We start from the raw sequence: 16,572 nt of genomic DNA, 5'->3' as shown, positions 1-16,572 counted from the left end.
CAGGGACATCATGTGCTGCTCACAAGCAGAGCATAGCTGCCAGAATACTCATCGGGACTGTTCATCGCAGAGAGTAGTGAGTATTCATTGCTCTTCAGTAGCGCGCAGTGTCAGCCATCAGCTTCCTGCTGATGACGGCGGTCACGTGTGCCGATACTTAGGAAATAAGTATCGGCACACGTGACTGCCGGTAGCAGCATATATTACACTTACCTGCCTCTGCTCCCTTGCAGGACACTACGAGGGAGCGGAGGAAGGTAAGTGTAATGGTTTGTTTTTTTAATCTTTTCTGATGGAGCCATGCATACCAAGAATGGGATGGGGCCAATCATAACAGGATGCCAAAAAGAAATGAATATTCATTGCCCTCACGGGTGTGGAGTGCAGTAAATATTCATTTCTCTTTAGCAGCGGGCACAGGAATTAGCTGGAGCCGCCAGCTCCTGCCTCTGTGACCCACTGCTCTGCCGAAACCGCTCCCCAACCACAGCCAGAGCCGGTACATCCGGACTATAAGACACACACCCCCATTTTCCTCCACATTTTCGGAGGAAAAAAGTGTGTCTTATAATCCGAAAAATACGGTAATCACTTTTGCCTTGCTGTTCTATCGTGCTGGCAAAAAACATTGTTCATCACCAAATGGCTATTGGATCATTGGGAGGATGTTTGGATACCATTCTTTATTAATGGCAAAACTGTCAGAGAACCCACTCCGTGGATGAGAAGCTTCCACTTCAGGATGATCTCAGGATGCTTTCCTGTTGGCACAGGACTCATGGGAGCACTCACTTTTTGTTCTCCGGAAAATCATTCTCCAATATATCCCAGTGTCATAACAGTAAGGCTGTGTGCCCACGTTGCGTTTTTTTAGCGTTTCTGCTGTGGAAACACTAAGGCTAGTTTCACATTAGCGCTTTTGAGCGCAGCGATGGCCTGCGCACGGCCGCCGCTAAGCCCCGCCCCCTGTCGCGCCTCCGCCGGTAGCTCCGCTTACCTGCGCATGACGCTGCATGCGTCCCCTATCTTTATCACTGGGGGCGCAGGCCGTGCGCAGTATGCGTTTGGCGGCGCATGCGCCTTTTTGACGGTGCGCCGAGCGCAATCAAACTGCAGCAGGTTGCGTTTGGCGCAGGTCGGCGCACCGTCAAAAAGGCGCATGCGCTGCCAAACGCATACTACGCACGGCCTGCACCCCCAGTGATAAAGATAGGGGACGCAGGACGCACGTAGCGTCATGCACCGGTAGGCGGAGCTACCGGCGGAGCCGCGGCAGGGGGCGGGGCTTAGCGGCGGCCGTGCGCAGGCCGTCGCTGCGCTCAAAAGCGCTAATGTGAAACTAGCCTTAAAAAACGCATCCCCATGCAATCCTATGGGATTCCGCAGTTGCTGTGTCAATGTTGCGGGTTTTACCGCTGCAGAATCGCATAGCTGTAAAATCCGCAGCATGTCCATTATTTCAGTGGAATCGCTGCAATAGGATTCCATTGAAACGCTCACTTTACGCATGTGGCTATGCCCACCATGCGTAAAGTGAGCGCTTCATGTGCAGATGGTACCCAGGGTCTGGAGGAGAGGAGACTGTCCTCCATGTCCTGGGTACCATAATCCTGTAAAAAATAGAATAAAAAAATAGGGATATACTTACCCTTTATCGGCCCCCGGAGCCCTCGCGGTCATCAGGAACTTCCATTCCCAGGGATGCATTGCGCAAATGACCTCTGATGACGTAGCGGTCTTGCGAGACTGCTATGTCAGAGGTCATTATCGCACGGCATCCCTGGGAATGGAAGTTCCTGCTAGCGCCAATGACGACCGCGAGGACTCCGGTGGGCTGACAAGTATATCCTTTTTTTTTTTTAATTATTTTTAACATTTTTACTATTGATGCTGCATGACAAGTGTGACCAACCTGTCAATCACTTTTCCAAGTGATGCTTCAAATCGCTTGGAAAAGTGCTAGCATTCTGCAAGCTAAAAACGCTTGGTGTTTTGCGGGAAAACGCATGCGAATTCCACATGCGTTTTACACGCGGCAGGGAGTTGCGGAAATGCTGCGAACATTTCCGCAGCATTTCTGCAAGGTGGGCACATAGCCTGACACATCCTGAGACCATTCATGTGCGGGGGGCTTTTCACCCATGGAGTGGGCTCACTCACAACTTTCCTCAGAACACTGCCATAGATAAAGACTCCAAAGCAATTTCTACCAACGATCCAGGAGCAATTTGGTGATAAACAAAGCTTTCTCCAACACGATGGATACCATGTCACAAGGAAAAAGTCACATAAAACACTGAAATTTGGGGTCCACGGACAGGAAACACCCCAGATCTCAATCCTACTGAAAATGTAAATATAATGTAATGCTAATAATTGTACTAAAGTAGCCATAGAAACATCTAAGAGCTAAAAACCCTGAAAAGAGCACTAAGAACTTTGAAAACCAAAGTCTGCGACAGTCTGACAACTATACACACACGTATATACGCAATACATACGTAGATTTTATATATACTATAGACACTGCATGTACACACTGTATACATATATGAATACACATGCAGAATTCTATATAGTCCATACGTAGATTTTGGATATAAATATAGACTACATGTACACACACACATTATATATAGCCGTGTGACTGCCTGGTGCCGCCTCCCTCTCACTTCCCTCTGTCCTACGTGTCACAAGTCCCATACTAAGTCTGGAGAACAACACTACCCGTTAACAGCAGCCGAGCTCCAGTATAAAACGCAATACACGAGCTAAGTGTGAACACTCACCTATCTCCGCCTCTCACAACTTCTCGCTCTTCTCTCTGACGCAGCTCCTACAGACTATGGCACCAAAGCCGGAAACTGCCTGACCCACCTCGCGCAGCCCCGCCCACACCTGCCAATCACTGCCTGAGCTTCAGCCCTTTCCCGCCCAGTCACTTTCCCACCAATCAGTGTCCAGCAATGCTCCAGGGGTCACTCTGTGAGCGGAGATTACTCATCATCTCTCCGCCAATCATCTCTCTCCTCTGACCATCCGCCTCTCTATTAATTATGCATGAGCATGCGCTATGCTCCACCAGAAGCCCCGCCTTTTAATTCATTATTCATAAACCAGTGACAGTCACCGCCCACTTGTTGGTGTCTGGGACGTTCGCTGTGGTTTGGCTGTTACAGACACTTTCTCACCCTCCCTCATCGCACTACGCGCTGCACAGCGGGGAAACCCACAAGCCGCCTGGGGCGGAGAGGTGAGGGACGGAACAGCCTGCTGGAAATCAGAACGATTCCTGGCAGCGTGACGTCAGAGGTAGAGCACGTCATGTATGTAAACGAGGATGACGTAGGCTGTTGGCAAAGCCGGATTCCAATGTTCTGGGTGTTTGTATGACGCCAGACGTCTGCCATTATAGGACTAGTTCTTACCAGACAGTCTGTGGGAGAGCTGAGAACCAAGGGTTAATTAGTAAACCTACATATCATACGGTCAAGTCCTCATGTCACTTGTGGGGGACAGTGTGCAGCAAGGGCGAGAAAACGGACACAAGTCCCTATGGGGGGACCGCGGAAAGTATATTTTGAAGCCGCAGCACACGACCGCCCCGCGGAGCGCCCCACCTAGAGGCGACACATTAGTGGTGCAGGTGACAACGGTACGCTGGCCCCAAACATGGCTCTCAGCCATAAGGCTGTGTTCACACAAGGGGTATTTAATTCATTTTTCTAGCTGCGTTTTTTTTTTGCGGGCAGAAAATCTGCTGCAATCAACTGTCCCAGCAAAGCCATGAAAACTGCGCCCCCTGCAGGTGTAAAGAAAACCCATGTGAATAATACGCAGTTACGTGCAACGTGGAAACCCACAGAAATCAGAGAACACTGTTATGGCGTGATATGACGCACACACCTGCAGAAGACGTGGAGAAAAGTAGCAGAGAAAAAGTGCAGCATTTATGCTACATGTGAACACAGCCCGAGTTGTTACTTGCAGGTTTTTTAAGGCGTTACTAAGTGCGTTTTTATCTCGTTTTTTTCACGTCATGTTTTGCTGGGAATCAGTCATGTACAATAATGCTATAGCCTGCAGATACGGGGTTAATCTGCAGGTTAATAGCCTTCTGAACCTGCCCAGCACCCAAACTGAGAGCCCCGCTGCCGGGAGAAGTAAAGTTCATTTCCTCTGCCAGGAGCACGATTACAACAGCTCTCTATGCTCTAAGCAATGATCGAAGCCGCACTGGCACCACTGAAAGCTTCCGGGAGGAAAAAAGTTCATTTTCTCCTGGCAGAGGAGCTCTCAGAGCAGGCATCAGCAGCTTCAGAATGCTAGTCACCTGCAGAATAACCCCATATCTGCAGGTTATAGCGTTATTTGTAAGTGACATGTTCCCTTTAAATAAAGCTGCTTTATTTTGGAAACTCCCTGTTTCTTTGTCCTGATAAAACTATTGATAAATTCCAGCGCAGATTACAGTTTTTATTTGTGTTTCCGCTGCAGAAACACCATAATATTCGGGGGGTGGAGGGGTATCGGTGGAATGTCACAGGGTTACTGCGACAGAGCGGAGCCAGAAGACCGCAGCATCGGATTGCTCCTATTCCAGCGTTGAGAAGAAGCACTTCTCCTTCATTTTAAATGTGTTTATTTCTTCTGACAGAACAGGGGTTAATCGGCCATGTTGGAAATCCCTATGCGCACAGCTGTGCTCGGTTAGCCACTCCTTTTCCCTTTATAATCTGGGCTCTGTTGCTAATCCTCATCAGAGTAGCTTTATTGCTGCATGGCTAAGGGAGAGGAGTTGGTATGAGGAGAGTTGGAGGAGTTATCTGTGACTGTTGCTTGGCTTGTATGTGTGTGTATTCCTTATCCTTCTCATTCTACTGAGCACTTCAACGCATACATGCAGTCCCTTGCCAGCTTCACATCCATGCTCTCTGCCGCAAACAAACCTACTTCTCATCTCTCATATCCTCCCTGTCTTACAACCCTAAACAGCTCTTCAACACTTTCAATTCTCTACTCCATCCCCCAGCACCTCCTCCCTCTCATCTCATTTCTGCTGAACACTTTGCCTCCTTCTCTAAAGGGAATCTGTCACCTAATTTTCAGCCTATCAGCTGCGGCCACAGCCATCAGGGGCTTTTTCACACATCAGTTTTTCACAATCAGTCAAGATCTGCCGTTTTGTGAATAAAACGGATCCGCCAATTTTCCTTGCGGATCCGTTTTTTTCCCCATTGACTTTCATTATTGGCGGATTTTGACTGATGACTGTCCGTTGCATCCGTATTTCTGCGGATCCGCCAAAATTTTGGCGTCCGCAGAGATCACCGAATGGACCATGCAACGTTTTTTTGCAGTCCGGATCCGCATTTTTACCTTTTAACCCTGAATCAAGTGTCGCTGCTGGTTGAAAATTTTCTCTCTCTCTCTCTCTCTCTCTCTCTCTCTCTCTCTCTCTCTCTCTCTCTCTCTCTCTCTCTCTCTCTCTCTCTCTCTCTCTCTCTCTCTCTCTCTCTCTCTCTCTCTCCTTACCCGCAACCTCCATTCCTCGCGCACGATCTCTAGCCCCACATCTCATTGCTCGATCTACAACCCCATCCCGCGAGCTGACCGGTATTAATTTTTTTTATTCTTTCCTGCCGCGGTTCCTTTAAATTTTTACCATCGGCGAATCCGCCGATCCGCTTTCCCCCGTTTGTCAGTCTGACTGCGGATCCGTTTTCCGCTATTTTGGCGGATTTAGACTGACAGAAAAAACTGAAGTGTGAAACAGGCCTTATCTACAGCATTCTCTAATGCTGTAGATAAGCCCCCAATGAAACCTGAACGATAAGAAAAACACGTTAGATTATACTCACCGGGGGTCGGGAGTCTGATGCGGTGGGTGTCGTGGTCCAGCGCCTCCCATCTTCATACAATGACGTCCTCTTCCTTGCTTCTCCCTCGGCTCCTGCGCATGCATACTTTCTCTGCCCTGTTGAGAGCAGAGTAAATTACTGCAGTGCACAGGCGCTGGGAAAGGTCAGAGAGCTCCGGCGCCTGCGCACTGCAGTACTCTGCTCTGCCCTCAATAGGGCAGAGAAAGTACGCCTGTACAGGAGCCAAGGGAGAAACAAGGAGGAGGACATCATCGTATGAAGATGGGAGGCGCTGGATCGGACACCGGGGTGAGTATAATATAACTCTTTTTCTTATCTTTCAGGTTACATCGGGGGCTTATCTACAGCATTACAGAATGCTGTAGATAAGCCCCTGATGGCGGTGGCCGCAGCTGATAGTCCAAAAATGGGGTGACAGATCCCCTTTAAACAGAAGATTGATAAGATCAGAGAAAGCTTTGGCCTGCAGCCCCCAATGCCCCTCTTAGCCGCTCAGCCCTGTTCTTCCAAAACCAGCTTCTCCACCATGACAGAAGATCAGCTCTCCACCCTCAACACTTGCGCATTTGACCTGCTCCCGTCCCACCTCATCCCTAACTTTGCCACAGTCTTCATCCCAATTCTTACACACCTCTTCAACCTTTCACTTACAAATTGTCTTTCCCTCATCCTTCAAACATGCATCAATCACACGCATCCTCAAAAGCCCTCCCTCGACCCATCCTCTGTGTCTAACTATCGCCCAATATCTCTTCGTCCTTACGCCTCAAAACAACTGGAACAGTGTCATGATCCCAGTGCAGGTTTTGACCTGCACGTCAGGGGTTAATGTCTTGAGCTCAGTGCAGGCTTGACCTGCACGCCTGGGGTATATTATTGTGTCCTCTCTTTGGCTCAAGGAGAGCTTCTTATAGCCCTGGGAGACTCCAATCCCTGTCAGTTATACTTTTGCCTTTGGCCGAGTGTGGTGACCCCTGTGTGCCTGTGCCTTCAGATTGTCTCCTTGCTTGCTCATATGGTTCTGACCCGGGCCTGTCCCCTGTTGTGAGTTTGTCTCTTGATTCTGTACTGTTTATCTGCTTCTCTGGTTTCTGACTCATTGCCTATGTCCTGACTAGTCTCTGATTGCCCTTCTTGTACTGTGCTGCTATCTCTGTGTATGACTCATTGCTTACGTTCTGACTACTCTCTGCTTGTCCCTCTGGTACCGCGCTGCCCTCTCTGTGTATGACCCCCGTTTGTCTGATTTGAGGATCCCTGTAGTTGAATCCTGCATTTATCTCCAGCAGCAGGACGCTAAGCCCCGCCCCTCTGCAGTCACATGATCGTCCTTCACTGCTTTCTACCCTCAGTGACACAGGTCCTGTGAGCCTGGAGCATGCATTGTCACCACTGCTGCCCCGCTCCACAGGTATCTTTGGGCACAGGTTTGTACTCAGGACATGCGCACTGGCTCAGTGAGCAAGTGCAGTGCGGTGTTCCTGACAAACAGCATGTATATCTTGAACTGGCCCCCCACCTCTCCTGTTCCCTCTCTGACCGGTTACAATCTGGCTTCTGACCGCATTACTCAACTGAAACTACCCTAACTAAAGTCACCAATGACCTACTAACCGCCAAGAGCAAGCGACACTACTCTGTCCTTCTTCTCCTGGACCTGTCTTCTGCCTTCGACACCATGGACCATTCCCTCCTGCTACAGATTCTCTCATCTCTTGGCATCACAGACTTGACTCTATCCTGGATACCGCGATAGACCGGGTCAGCAGCACTCACTCCTCAACGGAGACATACTTGCCTCACAGTACGCTACTTGTTAAGAAGATGTCTACTCTAAGTGACACTACGTACAGGAGGAAATTCAACAGGCTCAGGGGGAATAATAGCATTTAAATCCCATCCCTAGGACCTATTCACTATAGCAGTCGGTATACTGATGAAGGTCGAGTTAGACCGAAACGTCTGTTATTTGTACCACTGACTACTCATTAAAATCTTTTCAGCAAACAAAGTTGAGTGCCAGGTTTTTTTTAATCACTCTATCCTGGATCTCATCATACCTAACATTTAGTGTCTCCCTCTCACACACCACCTCCTCACCTCGCCCCCTGTCTGTCGGTGTTCCTCAAGGCTCAGCCCTAGGACCCCTACTCTTCTCCATCTACACCTTCGGCCTGGGACAGCTCATAGAATCCAACGGTTTGCAGTATCATCTCTACGCCGATGACACGCAGATCTACCTATCTGGACCTGACCTCACCTCCTTACTGACCAAAATCCCACAATGTCTGTCTGCTGTTTCAGCCTTCTTTTCTGCTCACTTTCTCAAACTGAACATGGACAAAACGGAATTCATCATCTTTCCCCCATCTCACTCTACCCCTCCACCAGACCTATCCATCAATATCAATGGCTGCTCGCTTTCCCCAGTCCCGCACGCTCAGTGCCTTGGGGTGATCCTCAACTCTGCCCTCTCTTTCAAACCACATATCCAAGCCCCTTGCCTCCTCCTGCCGCCTCAAACTGACAAAAACCACTAGTGCGCACCCTTATCTCCCGCCTTGACTACTGCAACCTCCTACTCTCTGGCCTCCCCTCTGGCACCACTCCAGTCCATCCTACACTCTGCTGCCCGACTAATCCACCTGTCTCCCTGCTACTCCCCAGCCTCCCCCCTATTCCAGGCCCTTCACTGGCTTCCTATTGCCCAGAGGCTCCAGTTCAAAACCCTAACCATGACATACAAAGCCATCCACAACCTGTCTCCTCCATACGTCTGTGACATGGTCTCCTGGTACCTACCCTCACGCACGCAACCTTCGATCCTCTCAAGATCTCCGTCTTTACTCCCCCCTTATCTCTTCTTCCCACAACCGCATAGAAGACTTCTCCCGTGCTTCCCCCATACTCTGGAACTCTCCGCCGCAACACATCAGACTCTCACCAACAATGGAAACCTTCAAGAAGAATATGAAGACCCACCTGTTCCGACAAGCCTACAGCCTGCAATGATCCTCAGTCTACTGAACCACCGCACAACCAGCTCTACCCTATCCTACTGTATCCTCACCCATCCCTGTAGACTGTGAGCCCTCGCGGGCAGGGTCCTCTCTCCTGTACTTGTGTGTCCCTTGTCTTACACATGTTTATTGTACTTGTCTATATTTCCCCTTTTTATATGCAAAGCCCCATGAAATAAATGGCGCTATATAAATGTGTTAGGGTTGCGGATCGCACTAAATATGAAATCTAATAAAGTGCGATCGCAACCCGGAGTCCACCGTGCAGAGATGACAAACTGCTGTTCGGTAATGGCGGACACCAACTGAACACCGGTGGAGTGACCGCAGACCCGGTGTGCACAGGAGCGAACTGTGTTACAGCACAGAGCCACAGAAAGAGACGCCGAAGCCTGTTACCTCACAGGCTACGGCTAAAGGAACCGCTACTGCGGCGCCAGGGATTAACCCTAGAGAAACGCTGAGACGGACACTGTGGTGTATGCGGTACAGAGGTGTCTCGTGCAGAGGACACTCTCTGGCTGAGTGTGTAATAGGTGCTGGGAGCACTGCGGCGCTATGCAGTGTCACCGCTTGGCGCTGACTCAAGACCCTAAGCCATACGTATCAAAGGGAAGGGGTTTCTTAATGAGTCATTCAGCGGTTCACAAGCATCCATCATCACCCACAACACTATCCATAACTGTCTATACTAGCGCATGGCCGAGCGGCCATGCGGCTCTTTTATAGCAGCATCCTTCCGGGACCTTCCCAGTAGTGGACCAATCAGAGCAGGAACGGGACCTGTTTGTGTGACCTCCGGCCTCAAATGAGAGGTCGTCCCACGGGCATGCTCAGTACCCAAAAGACAGGACTTAGTCCCAGAAGCATCTACTTACTGCTGACTCAAGGATGGAGTTATAGCAGAGCCAGAAAAAGCAACCAGACACCTAGCATCAGCCTGGGCAAGACGCCTGGACCGAAGTCTTTGATGAGCAGGAATCTCTGCGGCTGCAGGGGAATGGGAGACCGCAGAGAACATGGCTCAAGATTCCCCCTGTACAGTGGGGGAAACTTGACGCCTAACAATACCCCCCCCCTCCTAGGGCCCCCTCGCTATGCTCAAAGGTTGCAATGAGCAGGGAAGCACAAATATTCTCCACAGGCTCCCAGGTCATGTCCTCTGGGCCATGATCCTTCCAGTCCGCTAGATAATATTTTTTGCCCTGTACCACCTTACACCCCACGATGGCGTTCACCTCGTACTCGTCCGAGGACAAGCTTGATGTCCTGGTAGATGACTCCGAAAACCGGGACATGTGAACGGGCTTAAGGAGGGACACATGGAAGGTGTCAGTCATACCCAGGTGTGGAGGAAGGGCCAGACGGTAAACCACAGGGTTAACCTGTTCCAGGACCTTAAAGGGATCTATAAAGCAAGGTGCCAACTTAGTGGACTCAACCTGCAGCCTGATGTTATGAGCGGAGAGCCACACCAAGTCGCCGGGAACAAAGGTGGGAGCGGGGTGCCGGTGTGCATCAGCGGAGGACCCCTTCTCTCCTTGGAGGCCCGGATGGCATCCTGAGTGCGGTCCCAAATGTTACGTGCCTCCACCACCCAGTCTGCCACCCTAGAGTCGGTGGACGACACGGGCATGGGCACAGGAACGCGGGGATGCTGGCCGTAATTAAGGAGGAATGGGGTCTGACAGGTGGAGTCAGCCACAGCGTTGTTCAAAGCGAACTCCGCCCACGGCAGCAAGGATGCACAGTCATCCTGCCTGACCGAGACAAAATGTTGCAGATATGTGACCAGGGTCTGGTTGGTCCTCTCTACCAACCCGTTCGTCTCGGGATTATAGGCTGAGGAGAGATTTAGCTCAATGCTGAGCAGGGTACAGAGCTCTCTCCAGAACCGAGACTCAAACTGAGGACCCCAGTCGCTGACAATCTTGTCCGGCATACCGTGCAGGCGTCAAATGTGCTTAATGAACAGCGCTGCCAGGCCCTGTGCAGAAGGTAACTGAGAGAGTGGTATCAGGTGCACCATCATGGAGAAATGGTCGGTGACAACCCAAATGATGGTGCTGCCCTTGGACTTGGGCAGTCCCACCACAAAGTCCATACCGATCATCTCCCACGGCATGTCCACTACCGGCAGGGGGTAAAGTAGCCCAGCGGGCCGCTGCCGAGGGGACTTATTCTGGGTGCAAGAGACGCACGCCTGAATATAGTCCCTGATGTCACGGACCATATGCAGCCACCAGTATGTCCTCGCCAGAAGCTCAGAGGTCCATTTTGTCCCAAAATGTCCACCTACCCTGGACGAGTGAGCCCAAGAGAGGACCTCCGGTCGCAGACAGGCAGGGACAAATGTCTTGCCCGGAGGAACTTACTCAAGGGTGACCTGAGCCACAGTCCTCAGGCTCTCGGATGGGACAATCAGCCGAGGCTCCTCCTCCGATCATACCACGGAGCGAGAAAGAGCATCAGCACGGATGTTCTTCTTCCCGGAGAGAAAATGTAGGGTAAAGTGGAACCGGGAGAAGAAAAGGGACCATCTGGCCTGGCGAGAGTTCAGCCGCTGGGCCGTTTGCAAATACACCAAGTTCTTGTGGTTGGTGAACATCTGGAAAGGGTGGCGAGCCTCCTCCAGGAGGTGTCTCCACTCCGAAAAGGCCAACTTCATCGCTAGCAACTCCCTGTCCCCGATGGAATAATTCCTCTCCGCCGGTGTGAAGGTCTTGGAGAAAAAGAAGCATGGCTGCTTTCAACCTTGCGTAGCCTTCTGAAAAAGGACCGCTGCAGCACCGATGGAAGAGGCATCCACCTCCAGAATGAAGGGCTTATCCACATCGGAGCGATGTAGAATGGGAGCACTAGCAAAATGGGATTTAATGGAGGAGAAGGCCTCGGAGACCTGGACTGACCACAACTTGGGATTTGCGCCCTTCTTGGTGAGGGCCACCAAGGGGGCTACCAAAGTCGAGAAGTGGGGGATGAATTGGCGATACTAGTTTATGAACCCCATAAAGCGCTGCACCACTTTGAGATAATGGGGCTCCTGCCAATCCATCAACGCCTGTAGCTTGGCAGGATCCATAGATAATCCCTGGGTGGAGATGATCTAGCCCAAGAAAGGCAAGGACTCCTGCTCAAACACACACTTCTCCAACTTGGCATAGAGGGAGTTTGCCCGCAGGAGGTCAAAAACTTTGCGAACATCTCTCCGGTGAGAGTCGACATCTGGAGAGTAGATGATAATATCATCCAGATAAACTACTATCGAGGTGGTAAGCATATCCCGGAAGATATCGTTCACAAAGTCTTGGAAGACGGCCGGGGCATTACAGAGCACGAAGGGCATCAAAAGGTATTCATAGTGCCCGTCCGTGGTGTTAAATGCTGTCTTCCATTCGTCCCCCTTGTGGATGCGAATCAGGATGTAAGCCCCGCAGATCGAGTTTGATAAACACTCTCGCTCCCCATAGCCTATCAAACAGCTCCGATATCAGGGGCAGAGGGTATTTATTCTTAACGGTGATAGCGTTAAGACCCCTGTAATCGATGCAGGGACATAGTTCTCCGTTCTTCTTCTGGACGAAGAAGAATCCCACCCCAGCAGGTGACACCGACTTCCTAATGAACCCCCAGATTCTCCCTGATATATTGAGACATGGCCTCTGTCTCCGGGTGAGAAAGGGGAAAGACTCGACCCCGAGGAGGCTCAGTACCAGGCAAGAGGTCAATGGGACAGTCTCCGCCGCTCTTTTGGAGAACACGTCTGCATACTGTTTATAGTGTTTGAGGAGAGAGGAAAGATCTGCGGGGACTTCAGTGGAAGCAACCTGAATGCACTCCCACTGACATCTACCCTCACGACCTTTACCCCAACCGAGAATCCTTCCCGAGGACCACTCTATATGGGGAGAGTGGAACCGCAACCAGGGAACCCCTAAGAGGACCTGATCGATACTCTCGGGCATGACGAGGAGGGATATCGTCTCCTGATGAGACGGAGGCACCGAGAGTATCAACGGGGTGGTCTGGTGGGTAATTTGATAGGGTAGAGTCGCGCCGTTCACCACCCTGACAGTGACTGGCTTGGCTATCATAACTAGGGGTATTGTATGTTGTTGAGCAAAGGCTGAAGACATGAAATTGCCTTCCGCTCCGGAGTCCACGCAAACCTCCACCGCCAGAGCGGAAGAACCAGCCTCAAGCGTTCCTTTAAAGGTCAGCTTGGAGGAAAATGCCGCTGATTCTAGTGAACCCCCTCCTATGACCACTAGAGGCGAGCGTTTTCCCGACCGCTGTGGGCACCGGATGGCAAGGTGACCAGACTGCCGGCAAACAGGACAGACCACAGGTACTCGAGCGGATTGGAACCTGGATCCCGCACGGGAAGACCCAATGGCCCCCTGAGGCTCGGACGCCCGATCGGGAGATCCAAGAGGTTTGGCAAAACTAGGTGCCAACCTAAACCTCTGCCTACACTGTGACCGCTCCAACCTTCGCTCGGTAAAGTGAAGGTCAATACGGGTGGACAGTAATGAGCTCCTCCAGTGTGGCGGGAACCTCCCTGGTGGCCAGGGCATCCTTCACATGGTCAGCCAAACCTCTCCAGAATGCCGGTATGAGGACCTTATCTGGCCACTGTAACTCAGAGGCCAGCGTTCTGAACTGGATGGCGAAGTGGCTGACCAAGGATGAGCCCTGTGATAATGCCAGCAGCCGGCGCGCGGTGTCATGGGTGATTTGAGGTCCCAAGAAGACCTGCTTTAGAGTGGCTAAGAACAGAGTGGCACTCTGCACCACATGATCACTCTCACAGCGGTGTGGCTCACTCCAAAGCCCTGCCCGACAAGAGGGAAATGATAAATCCCACCTTAGCCCGCTCGGAGGGGAATCGTGCAGCCAGCAACTCTAGCTGTATAGCGCTCTAGCTCACGAAACCCCTACATGATACACTATCGCCCGAGAACTTCTCAGGCAGCAGAAGGTGGGATAAAGTCAGGACAGGGATGGCAGTGGACTCACGGGAGACAGCCTCAGTGGCTACCTGCAGCGCAACCGTGGTAACATCCGCAGCTGAGGCTGGACACTCAAGGGCCACTAATCTGCCCTATAGCTGCCAGATGCACGCAAGAAGTCGCTGCTCGTCCGCTATTAGAGCCAGACTCTGGCAGTAGTATAATGTTAGGGTTGCGGATCGCACTAAATATAAAATATAATAACGTGCGATCGCAACCCGGAGTCCACCGTGCAGAGATGACAAACTGCTGCTCGGTAATGGTGGACGCCAACTGAACATCGGCGAAGTGACCGCAGACCCGGTGTGCTCAGGAGCGAACTCTGTTAAAGCACAGAGCCACAGAAAGAGACGCCGAAGCCTGTTACCTCGCAGGCTACGGCTAAAGAAACCGCTACTGTGGCGCCAGGGATTAACCCTAGAGAAACGCTGTGCCCTGTTAACTAACACAGGGCGCAGTCGACAGTGGTGTTACCGCACTGCGTGTGTACAGTGACGCCCTGGCGGATGCCACTAACCAGTTCAAGCTTAGCGCTGGAAAGCGCAATAACTGCGCACGGCACCGCTGAGACGGACACTGTGGTGTATGCGGTACAGAGTTGTCTCGTGCAGAGGACACTCTCAGGCTGAGTGTGTAATAGGTGCTGAGAGCACTGCGGCGCTATGCATTGTCACCGCTTGGCGCTGACTCTAGACCCTAAACCATACGTATCAAAGGGAAGGGGTTTCTTAGTGAGTCATTCAGCGGTTCACAAGCATCCATCATCACACACAACACTATCCATAACTGTCTATACTGGAGCATGGACGAGTGGCCATGCAGCTCTTTTATAGCAGTGTCCTTCCGGGACCTTCCCAGTAGTGGACCAATCCGAACAGGAATGGGACCTGCGCATGTGACCTCCGGCCTCCAATGAGAGGTCGTCCCACGGGCATGCTCAGTACTCAAGAGACAGGACTTAGTCCCAGAAGCATCTACTTGCTGCTGACTCAAGGATGGAGTTATAGCAGAGCCAGAAGAAGCAACCAGAAGCCTAGCATCAGCCTGGGCAAGACGCCTGGACCGACGTCTTTGCTGAGCAGGAATCTCTGCGACTGCAGAGGAATGGAAGTCCAGAGACAAGGCTCGAGATTCTCCCTGTGCAGTAGGGGAAACTTGACGCCTAACATAAATGTATCTTAATAATCCTTCTCTATTTTGTTTTTTCCCCCCTTCCTACATCCCCTGGTGCATTCCTCTGTTACATGTGAGAGAATATTTTGTATGCCTGGAGATTTCTGTTAACCCTTGCTTGTGTTGTCTTGTTTGTGAAGTTGGTGTACTATGGTGCACAGTAGCTTCCCCTCTTCCCTGGGTGGGGGAAGAGAACAGATGGAAGGCTAACATAGGAGATGAGGCAAGGACCGAGGCCCCAGCATCTTCGCCATCTGAAGTATCCCGGGGAACAGGGCGAGCTATGACGCCCCCTAGTATTAGGGCCAGGAAAGGAACCCCCTGGCCCATGGGTCGTGAAATGGATTTTCCTCATCTCATTCAAGCCTATGAAGGAAAATTTGCAAATAAACTGCACATTTACCGCAAGTTCATGAGAACTTAACCTAAAATGCCAGCCAGTGAGAGACATATGTAAGGGTGTGAGATGTAATGTCTTTCTTGCCTCCCTTCCTCGGATTATCCTCCGAATGTTAACATGTACATATTGCTAATTGATAATGTCTGTGATAAATGCCCGCGGTACTGCTACAAAGTAATTTGTATTATCGCTCATCTCTTAGGCTACGTGCACACGCTGCGGAATCCGCTGCGGATTAATCCGCACGGATTTTGCAAAAACCGCAGATAAACCGCAGGTCAAAAGACCTGCGGATTATCTGCGGTTTTGCCTGCGGTTTGGTCCTGCGGATTCACCATCTCCACAATGGTGGAGATAGGAACCCGCAGCGGTTTCCGCAGAAAGAATTGACATGTCAATTCTTTCTGCGGTTTCAAAACCGCAGCAAATCCGCGCGGATTTTTCCGCTACGTCTACACAGCGGTTTTTTAATACCATTCATTTGAATGGTACTGTACACCGCAGCTGAAACTGCTGCGGGTCCGCAGCAGCCAAAACCGCTGTGGAAACGCAGCGGAATCTGCAGCGTGTGTACGCAGCCTTATGGTATTGCCACAAGTATATATGTGTTACCATTCTGTAGAGGACTCTTTTATATTGCCTTGTGTTCCTGTAATATAATGTGTGTGACCAATGTTCATGTACAGTTAGGGTAAGTCAGTGCATCCTTTTTTGGGGACATTAGAGGAGGGCACTTTAGTATATAGTTTCTATAGGTATAGCTGATAGGATGTTTATAGAGGCAGTGGCCGCTGGTGTAATTACATTGCTAGGTGAGTTTTTCTGATGCAGGTGGTGACCACTCCCACCTTCCCTTAAAAGGTCACCTGATGCATCAGCTGACTATTGGTTATACAGGTCCTTTTGGATACCAACCATGCTGAAGACAGGAGGTTGCTGGTGCAGTGGTGCTTCAACTGAATGCTGTTATCTGGTGCCTTACTCTGCTGTGCATTGCAGCAGAGAAAGCTAAATGTTGTTTTGTGTTTTCTATTCCCTGTGGTGTCTGTCTATCCTGTCCTGGTGTCATATTAGTGCAGCGGTGG

At 50.9% G+C, this 16,572-nt stretch overlaps 1 protein-coding gene across 1 annotated transcript in view; it reads right to left on the bottom strand.

Moving 5' to 3' along the window:
* STAT3 (signal transducer and activator of transcription 3) overlaps positions 1 to 2,960 on the bottom strand; it is a 140,090-nt gene extending 137,130 nt beyond the window's left edge. The window contains exon 1 of the mRNA XM_073572340.1: positions 2,790 to 2,960. The gene's annotated coding sequence lies outside the window, so the exon portion shown is untranslated. The remainder of the gene's footprint in view (positions 1 to 2,789) is intronic.
* Positions 2,961 to 16,572: the final 13,612 nt, after the last annotated feature.

The sequence above is a fragment of the Dendrobates tinctorius genome, unplaced genomic scaffold (assembly GCF_039654945.1).
Source record: "Dendrobates tinctorius isolate UK_male_01 unplaced genomic scaffold, ASM3965494v1 ptg000032l, whole genome shotgun sequence".
NCBI classification, from domain to species: domain Eukaryota; kingdom Metazoa; phylum Chordata; class Amphibia; order Anura; family Dendrobatidae; genus Dendrobates; species Dendrobates tinctorius.
Note: the sequence above shows the minus strand (reverse complement) of the source record. Positions and strands in the feature narration are given on the sequence as shown.